At 40.1% G+C, this 11929-nt stretch overlaps 1 protein-coding gene across 3 annotated transcripts in view; it reads left to right on the top strand.

The window, feature by feature from the left end:
* Positions 1-11929, top strand: part of LOC106805528 (sphingolipid 10-desaturase-like) — a 41843-nt gene that overhangs the window by 4164 nt on the left and 25750 nt on the right. For 2 of the 3 annotated variants that reach the window (XM_014807160.1, XM_014807161.1), the window contains exons 2-3: positions 4151-4225; positions 4705-4830. The gene's annotated coding sequence lies outside the window, so the exon portion shown is untranslated. Of the gene's footprint in view, positions 1-2466; positions 2488-4150; positions 4226-4704; positions 4831-11929 lie in introns of those variants that run through there. The other variant, XM_014807162.1, reaches the window with a different exon arrangement.

Raw genomic sequence — 11929 nt, 5'->3', positions numbered from 1 at the left:
TGTCACTTACATGGAGTTTATATTTAAAGACAACATTTGCTGGTTCTACGGGTATACTTTCTGCTAGTATATATAAACCAGAGTGTAGTAACCAGACCTGTACCTTTGCCATACGTTCAGTTACTTACACACCACAAATTGTTGTGTGTGGCTAACCTTTTTGTACCCCCCTACATTGAGAACTCTATGGAGCGCTATTTCAACATAATAGACATACTTTTGGTACGCGATTTCAACCACTTTTATGAGGCGCGATGATGCACGCACCATGGCACAATTTTGGGTGCGCGGTGGAGCGCGAGCGCGATCGCGCCCCTTAAAAATGAAAGCCTGTAGCTGTATGCCGGGTCAAAGGTTATCTCGCCGAGTGTTGCGTCGATGTCCAATCTCCCAGCGAGTCACACCGCATCGCCGAGCGTTAGTAGCTGCCTTTTGTTTCAAATGGCTCTCTGAACGCATCGATTTTGCTGCCAACAGAATGGAAAATCGTGTCGTACGTTTTAGTCTGTATCTCCGGATTGCGGGTGTATAAGAGGAAACGATTTCGCACGATGCTAGGCGGATGTACTGTGTACGATTTGAGCTCAAGTTGGTTGCGTTCTTTCTATTTCTAGCTCCTTCCCTATTATCTACTCCTGATCTAGATGCAGTATGTAATATCTATGTATCAGGGGTCGAAATTAGATTTTTATTATGGTATCCATTTGGGATACCATGTATTGAAATCTGGTATCCCCCCAAAGATCTGGTATCCCATTTTTTGGATAGTAATTTAAACAATGATGGTATCCAAAATCTTTAAATATGCAATAATAGCATTTGAAAATTATTAATATGTAATGTGATTATTATATAAAAACATGAAAACAGAGTCACAGATATGCACAGACAAGTACACTGGAGACGTATTGTCTAGACGCATTGTCTGGTTCGCTTGATACAATGTATACACATCACATTTATGATCAGATCGTGCGCACTCGCTCTACGTGCACTCGCTCAGATGCGCTGCCGTATAAAGTTTATAACTCAACAACCACTCCCGATTTTGATGATTTTTTTTACTATCCTGGCGCGATACCAATCATTGAAATCTGGTTTCCAACACAAGAATCTACTATCCCGCGGATATCGGGATACCGCTAATTTCGACCCCTGTTATTATATGCGTGTATAAGTCTACACTAATTGTATAATTTAATGTACAATGCATATATGTTGTATCTGATGGTGCTTAATCTGTTTATGTTTATATATCTGCCAATCAATCAAACAATTAGTATAGGGTTGTAGCTACAGATCTGTAATTACTCCGATATAAATCCATATAACCCTGTCTGAATATAATGCTGCAGGGATATGCAGTGATATTAAAGAGAGCCAGCCACTTGTAACTAATGCCTGCAACTAATAATACAACCTTATTGAATGTTTAATTATTCACTAACCATACAAATTGCAATGCTTGATGCAATCCAGAGAGACATGATACAAGATTGCGTGGCACAGCTTTGCTGTTGATCCTAAGCGCTGCGCGCGGATGAGACGCGCAGTTCCGCGGGATATGCGCATGCGACAGCGGGGATGTTCAATTATGAGCGCTGTCTGCAGTGGAGACGTGCGCCAAATTCGAGGCCCAGCGCACGTCTCCACAGCGGTCAGCGGATGGTCTGTAGTTTTAGAAGATGACAATGATTATATATATGGACGATATTCTAGGAATTGGAGATTATAAAACAGTAACAAAAATCGCTCAATCATGCTCCAGATTAGCTGAATCAAAAAGATTAGAATTTAATATGAACAAAACATGAACAAAAATTACAAAAATTACAAAAATTTTATTATTAAAATATGAACAAAACAAATACAATGGTTATAAAATTCACCAACAGAAAGGATAGAGAAGGAGATATTAATAGGCAACGAAGTTATCAAAAAATGCACCAAATTTTCATACCTAGGGGATTTAATTAATGATATAGGAGGTTATAACGATATGATAAGAGTACAAACTGAAAAATGTAGGTTCATGATGAGGGAAATATTATCATGGGCAGAAGAGCAAAATTATGGAAATCATACTATAGAAGCAAGAGTGAAATTATACGAATGCAGTTTTACCTTTTTTCCTAAATAACAGTGAAACATGGACTTAATGTAAGAAGCAAAAATGTTGGAGGATTTCGAAAATGAGTGCCTGCGCAAAATAATAATCACACAGAAAACGCAGAAAATGCATCGCATCGGCCCAAACTCCACGACAGATGGCGCTCTCGCTCATGGGCTCAATCTACGAGTATCCTGATTGTACGAAGGTGCACTGCATGCAGTTTGGTATCGGCCTAGACTGGTACCCGGTCGACAGTTCCACACGCTACACTAACAGCGTCAGTGTAGCGAAGGATACTTTCCGGAGTGAAGCAGTTCGCAGTTCCTCAGTGCGCTAAACGGCGTGTTATTTTCGTTTTTGTGCCAAATTCTATCGTAGGAAACCGTTCTAGCCTAGCAGAATGCCCTAGTTCCTAAGATCGGCGATTTGGTACTGTGATGGGTCCCCACCTATAAAAATTCCAAAGAAAGGTGCGGCGTAGGCTGTGACTGGAGGACACAGTGTCAATCCTCGGCTCGCCTCGGCATCATGGCCGCATCACGTCTGGCTCTAGATTCTAGAGAACTATGACCCTTCGCTCTGCCACAGGGCGCTGTGGCGGAGCGAGGGGCTATGGTTCTAGAGCAAGATGCAATCATGATGCCCTCTCTAATTATAGTATAAACTAGCTATTCATCCTTACTTTTTATGGGGTTCACTTTTCTGTTTTGAATAAAGTTTTAACCAGTGCCAGCAAACTATTCTTGTTTTGCACGGCATGCAGAAACAGCGATGGCCATAATTATGGGTTGTCATCACAGGTATTGATGCTGGATGCATGTACAGTGTACACCCCTAGAAAAGTGTATATATAGCAGGCTTTCATTTTTAAGGGGCGCGATCGCGTTCGCGCTCCACCGCGCACCCGAAATTGTGCCATGGTGCGCGCATCACCGCGCCTCATAAAAGTGGTTGAAATCGCGTACCAAAAGTATGTCTATTATGTTGAAATAGCGCTCCATAGAGTTCTCAATGTAGGGGGGTACAAAAAGGTTAGCAACACACAACAATTTGTGGTGTGTAAGTGACTGAACGTATGGCAGAGGTACAGGTCTGGTTACTACCCTCTGGTTTATATATATATATAAATACAACTAAACAACAGCATCAAAATACAGGTACCTATACGATAGCCACAAGTTACCTGCTCGTTTTCTACTATACGTGGCGAGAAGTGGTTTTCTGCCGACGTGAAACAGTCGTAAAGCTGGAGGGGCTACATACGTGGCTACTACGTACAAGTAATTTGGCTAGTTTGTTGATGGATTGTGATGATATTTTGTGCTGAAATATGCAGGCCGGTACATGGATTAGAATCTCTAAGGATGGAAATCAGAATAAATAAAACAAGTTTATTTTTACATCCGATCAACTCTTTTATTAATCTGTGTGCTAGTGTTGGGTTGTTGGATGAAAAGAATGTAATCCTGACGAAGCCATTGAATGAATGAAGGTGAAGATGAATGATAATCAGTAGATTGACATGACATCCCAATTTTCGTTTTGGATTTCACTCTAGACTGAGGATTGGTCATGATTCCATCATCACACCCCAAGAGGCATGATGGAGAGCCCTCAAGGAGCTCTCCATCATCCCTTTTAAGGGTGTGATTTTTAGTGGAGCTCTCCATCATGCCTCTTAAGGGTGTGATTTTTTAATGGAGCTCTCCATCATGCCTCTTAAGGGTGTGATTTTTTAGTGGAGCTCTCCATCATGCCTCTTAAGGGTGTGATTATGGAGCGTGAAAAGTCCCCCTATGGTGTCCTAGGGGAGTCATTAGTAGTCCTCCTGTACTTTTCAAATCTGAAAGCCTGATATAGGTAGGTATATATATACAATCAAGAGCGTATTAATTAAGAAGGCTCTTGATACAATGATTGCTTGCTATAGCGTGCTGCTTCATAGTCTGGCGCTCCATTCATTTCTCTATTGGGAAGGAAGTAATCTGGTTGCAGTCTATATATGTGTGTGATACTATTGACATTTTCTATGTGCAGCGCAGTGGGATAAGTGCTGCTGATCTAGAAAGACCTGTGAAACTGTAGATGCAGGAAGAGGCAGATTCATATGCAGTAAGTACAGTTCATTCAGTGTTTATATGGTCCAGTCAAATGAATAAATGCAGTCAAAAGTGTTATTATTGATGGATTATCATTAATGGGTATGCATTGACTATCACAGTAAGGAAAGTGAGTGTATAGCTGGTTAACCACTACATCAATCAGCTTACGTGTGTCTTTTGGCTATAATTTTTGTTCTTGTTAGACATGAATATTACGAAATTAAACATATATATCTTCCATTTAAATTCACTTTTTTCACTATTAAATCCCTTATCTAAAATTACCAGTGTTATAACTATAACTATGAAGAATGTAATCAGTTTGAGTGATATCATTGTACATAAGAAAGTAAGTAATTATATTTGTTAGTGCCTATGTTTATAATGAGCTTGATGTTCATACACATGCTAACCTTATGATTTATGTCTATACCACAAATATCAGAAATTCACAATGATCGTAAATGATACACTCGTCTGACATTTCAGGAGTCATAACCCGAATTCCATGCAGAGAATCTAAACAGGTTATCGAGAACTTTGGCTGCTGTAAGTAGCAACAGACGTGACAAGATTTGCTTACTTTCTGCTTCATCATCATCTCACAACAGACAGGTATGTCAGCAAAATTATATTTCTAATGTTTCATGATTATAGATTATGTTGACATGGTTCTAGGTTTGGTTTGTTATAGGAAATATTTTAGTTTTGTAGGTTTATAATAAAGCTTGAAGGCATTCTATGTGATGAAATGGTTTGAAGTTCTCCAATCAATACCTGTGCCTTGATTAAACTAGATTTCGTAATATTGAGTCTGTAAGGTCTCGATATCTACAGTATAAATGTTATTTTTTAAATTCCTATGTGGTTGCTATCCCTTTGTAAAAGGATCATGTTGGTGGTCGGCAGTAGTTGCCAAGTGGTTGCTATCAACATTAATAGCAAATATAAGCAGCAGGGATGCTTGCAATGGTCACAGCTTACTACAAATTACTATATATATATATAGTGTTTTTTAGCTCATCTGACATAGTCAGATGCAGCTTGTAGAATCGCATGAGCGTGCGTCCGTCCGTCCGTGCGTCCGTCAACAGTTGGGCACAAATCTTAACCGCTCGACGTACGGTCACGATATTCGGGACGTAGGGGGGTAATCCGAAAACGAGTTGGGATGTCGAAGCTGGGGGTCAAAGGTCAAAGGTCAAGATGTGTAAAAGAAGGGTGAACATTCACTCCTTAACTTAAGGTATAGGGAGGAAAGGCAGAATTGCGGCACAAATCTAAACGGCTCGACCTAGGCTCGTGATAGTCGGTGTATAGCATCATGGTAGGAAAAGCCATCACTGTGCCGAAATTGAAGGTCACAGGTCAAAGGTCAATGGGGCAGAGGGCAGATTTTAGACATTTTGTGAGGACATTGTTTGACGGAGCGATTGAAAAACTTTTTTGTTTCAGCGGTGACCTAGCATTTTTATGGCTTTATTGAAAGGACCGTGAAATATACCTTCTGCTGACATGCGAAGAGTAAGTGTCGGATAACCTTTTGACCCTCTAGAGGAGGGTTAAACATGGATTTGTTTACTGTCTGTTAGAAAGAATTTGACTGCCGGGTTTGCTAGTAGAATCTATACATGCCTGGATGTATGAGGCTACAATGTCACAGTGAAATTTCAAAAGCTAAATTTGGTTGAAGAAGGTTTATGCTCCTTAAATCGTATAATTTCTATGGCATTCTGTACTGTCAGTATGTTACATGTAACGTATGCCACTGCCAGTGGCCACTGCCAGTGCATGTGGTGGTGGTACTGTGTAGTTTTTGCCTGCGTTAATTGGTTACAGGTGGCAGCTCTCTATTGCAGCCTGTAGGCTTGCGTAGGTAAATGGATGAGTGCTTACCTATTCTGTCTTGCAAATAGTTGTTGCTACTACGTACGATGGGAGCTTCCATCTTTAATCTGAAGACACTTAAACGTACGCGCCATCTCGTGGCAACTTTCATAACGATCCCAACGAACATTCCTTTGAGAAGGTTCCTGATACCATCCCTGTGCATAATTCCACTGTTTCGGCGTGTATGTGAACACATTTGGGACTAACAGGGTTTACTAGAATCCCACCACTCCACCACAGAGTCACCGCAGTAGACGTTAGATGAGCGCTGTCGCTCCGCGGCACTTGTTTATACTGTATGGTGGCCGTATCATATATAATATATATATATATATGAGGCCTTGAACAGTGAGGCTTGCATGGGTGACCACACGCTTTATTAGATAGCAGTTCATGTGATTGTTATATATATATATATATATGAGGCCTTGAACAGTGAGGCTTGCATGGGTGACCACACGCTTTATTAGATAGCAGTTCATGTGATTGTGTTTGCATTTACCTAGTTATGCAATCTCAGGAGCTGAATGTGGTTGGGATATAAAGGGCAAAACAAACATACTCTAATTTTCATGCTCAATATGATGCTTCCTGCTGAAAAATAAATAACTAGTTATACATATGAAACGAACTGCTTTTGGTGCAATTGAATATTGTATGCATCCTTGTACCACACCTTTGATGCAAAAAAAATCGAACTAGGAAGAGTGATTGCTCACAGCACTACACCCCATGCTGTCAATGACAGTTGGAGTCAGCTTTTTGTTTTCAACTAACCTGCCTTGGTAATTAGTAAAGCCTGGTAATTACGGGCAATTAAAAACAGCCAAAGCAATTGAGCGCAGCCTCAGTATTGATTGGCATGTGTAATGAGTGAGTCTGGTGTATCTACCGAAATGTAATTTCAGACTATTTCTTTTTTAACTACATGCCTTCGGGTTTGAGAAATGTCTGGACACGGAGCGGATGTAAACAATTAGCCCAATATTGCGCTGCAGATATATCTATCTCCGGAAAAGTTCGACTATGATTTCTTGCAACCAACTTTCTATGCGTGTATCAATCGTTCGTGTCGTACATCTGTAATTTCGTTCATCGATCACACGGTGCGTGTGTACGTGCTGGCAACACGTGGTGTGACCGTTTACGTAGTGCTGATGTACTTTTGCTAATCATATGTTCATTACGTATCCATCTGCACGTAATGTTTTTCATGTATTTATGATTTCATTTGTAACTTTTCACAGTTACCGCAAATTCCTTCGTCTAAAGTAAGCGAGCGTAATGTTTGATGAGAGGTAGAGATAGCAACGATACTGGATTTTGCCAGTAGATAAGCAGCAGCAGGCCGCAACTTTCCTTGCCTTGCCTTTTGCCAATCTCCGTTGCCTTGCCTTGCCTTGCTTTTGTTCTTAGGCACAAGCGTGCCTACACAAGGTCTCCTTGTAAAACGTCGCACACTTCCATTTCAGACGAAGTGCACCTAAGGTAACCATTGCGTGCAGTGTTACTTGCTCTATACTACTGTGTGTGCTACCTGATATAAAAATCTGCAATTAACGGGTGCCGGACAAAAATTTATATAGTTTCCACCAGATCCCGTGGTTTTCAGAAGCCGTTGTGTAGAAGGTTGAGGTTGAGGTTGAGGGTGTTGACGAGTGCATCTATCTGCGGTTGTGTGTATTATACTTTATGCAGGCACTACATTGTGATGAAACAATTGTAATGTTCATCATATGCCCACGACCACATCGTCTCCATCTCGAGTAGCAAATCTGAAAGGTTTCTATGAGCCGTAGAAGATACTAGTATATATAGCATTCATTGCTGCAACGATCTGCAGTCGTACCGTACCGCCTTGAATGACTTCCTATTGCATTCATACATCACACAGTTATTGCGCTTGATTGCAAGGGCCACATTGAGATTTGTAAACCACCGTTCTCGTGCAAAATTTATATGAGATAGACTCAAATCTACGATATTTTAACAAACTATGGCCCCACCAAAGAATCAACAAAGGACGGTAACATATGTTGCATATAATCGCAGAGGTTTAGCAGGAAGTCACTTGGTTCAACTTGAAAAGTGCAGCTTTTTTTTTCACGACATTCTGGTTCGTTGTACTGTCTTTACTGTATTATCTGATATCCTCTCCTCGGCCACGGGTTCATACTGTGTTTTAACCGTTTTGCCATACATCGTAGTGGCCATAAGTGGCTTGAAACAGGATTTATGTGCCAGGTGGCAACACGGCTCGATGAGCAATGTTGAATTGTTATTACGCCTGGATAAATGTGAAATTAAATTGAAAATCAATATTGTCCTCTGAAAGTCAAGGTTACATATCATCAGAAGTAGATCCCTATTATCTACTTCTGATATCATGCTAACACAATTTATTGTCAGGCAAGATGTTACCACATATAACAAGTGTGTGTGTGTGTGTGTGCGTGCGTGCGTGCGTGCGTGCGTGCGTGCGTGCGTGCGTGTGTGTGTGTGTGTGTGTTTGTGTGCGCGCGTGCGTGCGTGCGTGCGTGCGTGCGTGTGTGCATTCGTGTGAGTGTGCATGCAAGTGAGCTTGTCTGCGTGTGTGTACGCCCAGTCGTCAGTTATAAAAAATTACCAAATTAAATCACTACAAATGCCATGAAAAGTATCAGTTGACCAAGAGACTCACTGTTGAGTGCTAGTAATGTGTTCATGAGAGTGCTTTAGTCTTTACAATATAGTGAGGGATGTATTTAACCATCCTTCCTTGTTTAACAAGTTGGACTTTTTCCTGATTGCCATTTCTGCCCGCGTGCCTGTGGCAGAGCGACTGAGCGAAGATCTATAGTTCTAGAGCAGTGGTTCTTAACCTTTTTTGAGTCATGGACCCTTTTGAGAATCTGCTGGAAGCGACGGACCCCTTCCCAGAAAAATGCACGTAAGGACATAAACAATAATTTTTATGCACCTGGTTGACGGACCCCCTGAAGTCCATCCACGGACCCCAACGGGTCCATGGACCACAGGTTAAGAACACCTGTTCTAGAGCTACCCGCGTGTGTGCTAGGGAGACCAAGTGACGAGGTTTGCAAGTAGAGGTGGTTACAAAAAAATTAACCGTGCGCAAATGCATGCACCTAAATTGCGAACTGTAACTGACCAGTGTGGTATGCGTTGCTGCACTGTTGAGTTTGATCCCTGTAACTGATGTATCATTTAATCAAAGGTGGTGAATGCAAGTTCGTCTGCATTGTGTAGCAGCAAGCGTACGTGCAGTCAATACAGACTGGTCAAAGTCTAAACGGTCGGTATACGGACCAGTCTAAATAGTGCTAGAAATTATTCGATTATCGATAGATAAAGTTTCACAGGAGGGTGAAACTTTTATGGGCTAGAATATGACTAAAGTCATGATTGCCAAACCTGGGTAAGCTGTTTAATGTTCTGGTAGAGCGGCTTTGGATCTTTGAAGGCTGTTTCTCCATATATTCGACAGAATTCACGTTCAAACTCTTTTCAAGCAATTTTCCACGCAGGTGTTCAAACGTAACTTTTGGTGGACCACCATTTGTCTTTCTCGGATAAACGTGCAGTTACTGACCAACGCGATTTGATCGCGGTACCATATATTCACTGCACACGTTATATTTTTCGCAGATCTACATATCAGTAGTTGTAATCACCAGGCCCATGTGCATATATTTAAAAAAAATTGAAAAGGTATGCAAATTATTGCAACATTATACATAGTCCAGAAATATTCACTGTTTAACTGACATTCACAATAGTCGTGATGGTAGTCAGGGTGTTTTACAGTTTGAGCCAAGACTTTGATGATTGATCACCAAAGCTTTTAGCCACCAAAGAAGATTAAAAACCATTGGTCCACCTTATTGTGTGTGTGTGTGTGTGCCATTGTTATTATTGTATTATTATTATTATTATCTCTATTACTATTATTGGCTGTTTATCGTATCTTGCAAGGGCCAAGGGCAAGAGCCAATGGGAGCCCTGTAGTGGCAGTGGCAGTAGTAGTGGTAATGGTAGTGGTAATTAAATAGTACTAAGTGGTAGTGAATATAATAATGATAATGATAGTGGATGTACTGTAGCATTAGTAGTGGTGGTGCTGGCATATATATACAGGTCTCACACGGGTCCTAGAAAATCTTGAAGGTCCTGGTAGTTCAAAATAACATTTTACAATTCAGAGTTATTCTAGAACGTAACGGAGTACTTGAAATTCTTGAAAAATTGCCTATTGTTATGTTTGGTTCTGGAAATTTACGATTAAACATTAAACACATGTCGATTGTGTTAACATTTTATCAATGATAACAAGTTTATTATATTGAAGATATAGTCCTTAATTTTTACTGTAATAAATGCACGAATATTTGCTTGAAGCAAAGCGTGCAAAAATGGTTTTAATTTGGCTTAAATCTCAGGGTGGACGTTCTAAGTCCTGTAAAAGGTCTAGGGTAAAAGGTTCTAAGTCCTCTACAAATGTGTTGCCCTAGGTGTATGGACCATAGTGTATGTAGAATCTTCAGTAGATGATTACATATGTTGTCGTGCTGTAGTTCTCGTTAATGAGCAGTGGCAGCTCAATTATTATCAGTTTGATAGTTTGATAGTTTGATCAGTTGACGCACAACAGAGAGTGAGTACATGGAATAAAGAGTACACCGTGTAATAACACCGTGTTATTATGTACTCTTGATGGAATGAAGAACCATGCCTATAAGTGCAAGGATAAAAGATGAGAACGTGCCGAGTTGTTGCACACGCACACGTTAAATACGTGTACTATAGCTAGCAAGATGTGAAATGTGAAAAATCACGTTCATCATTTTCACCTTTGAGCTGTGAATGAGAATTGCGATTTGGCGAGCAAGATTTGCAATCTTGACACTCATATCGGAAAGAGCGTGTTTTTTTACGTACAGAAAATATGATTGCACAGAGGTATGTTTCAGTATTGTGAATTATACTATTTACAAGTACATTTAAAGGTATCAGGAGTAGATAATAGCAAGAGTACATAATAGAGATTATACATGTACTCTATTATGTACTCTTGATAAATAGGGAATTCCCTATTATCTACTCTTGAAGGTATGGTACTTGTGCCTATGTTAATCCAAATACAGAACTATATCAGTAGCTGATCTGAGGTCAATTCTATCTAATTCAATAAATTTTCAATTAACTTGTGTTCTGTTCATAAAATATGAGTCAGGGGCTAAAATAGACTTATTCCCGTACATTAACCGAAATCACTTAGACCCATAGACCCATGGAGCACGTCTTCAATTAAAAGTACAGTGCGTGTGCTTATTCCGAAGTGGTTTATAAAGATTTCATACATACCACTGTGTAGGCCTGGTAGTATATGGCGGGATGGGATAATGAGTTTGTTTATATTGTCAGTATATTTTGAATAATTTACATTAGCTGGCAGTACATCTATCTAATATCAATCTTTAATGAACTCTTTCCATTTCCTTCATCACTGAGTGTGAAATGAAAATTGATTTTTCAAAACTAAAAAATGCCATACGAAAGGCTTTGTGTGCTTCTTATATCGGTGTGTTCTAGTAGATACAGTACTTTTCCAAAGTCAAAGCGCTCTTCCCCTCTATTTTTTAGCTCACCTTGACATCGTCAAGATGTAAACGAAGTAAACACTTCCATGCAACCAATTAACCTTTCACAAAAGTTGTGTTATGGGCAGGGAAACACCATTGTCACGTGGTATACAGTAAAAACCCGCGTATAAGAACATAGATTTTTCCAAGTTAGCCTAAAAATGTTCTTATATAAATGGTGC

This window comes from Priapulus caudatus, unplaced genomic scaffold (assembly GCF_000485595.1).
Source record: "Priapulus caudatus unplaced genomic scaffold, Priapulus_caudatus-5.0.1 Scaffold116, whole genome shotgun sequence".
NCBI classification, from domain to species: Eukaryota; Metazoa; Priapulida; class Priapulimorpha; order Priapulimorphida; family Priapulidae; genus Priapulus; species Priapulus caudatus.
This window is presented reverse-complemented; position numbering and strand designations above follow the sequence as displayed.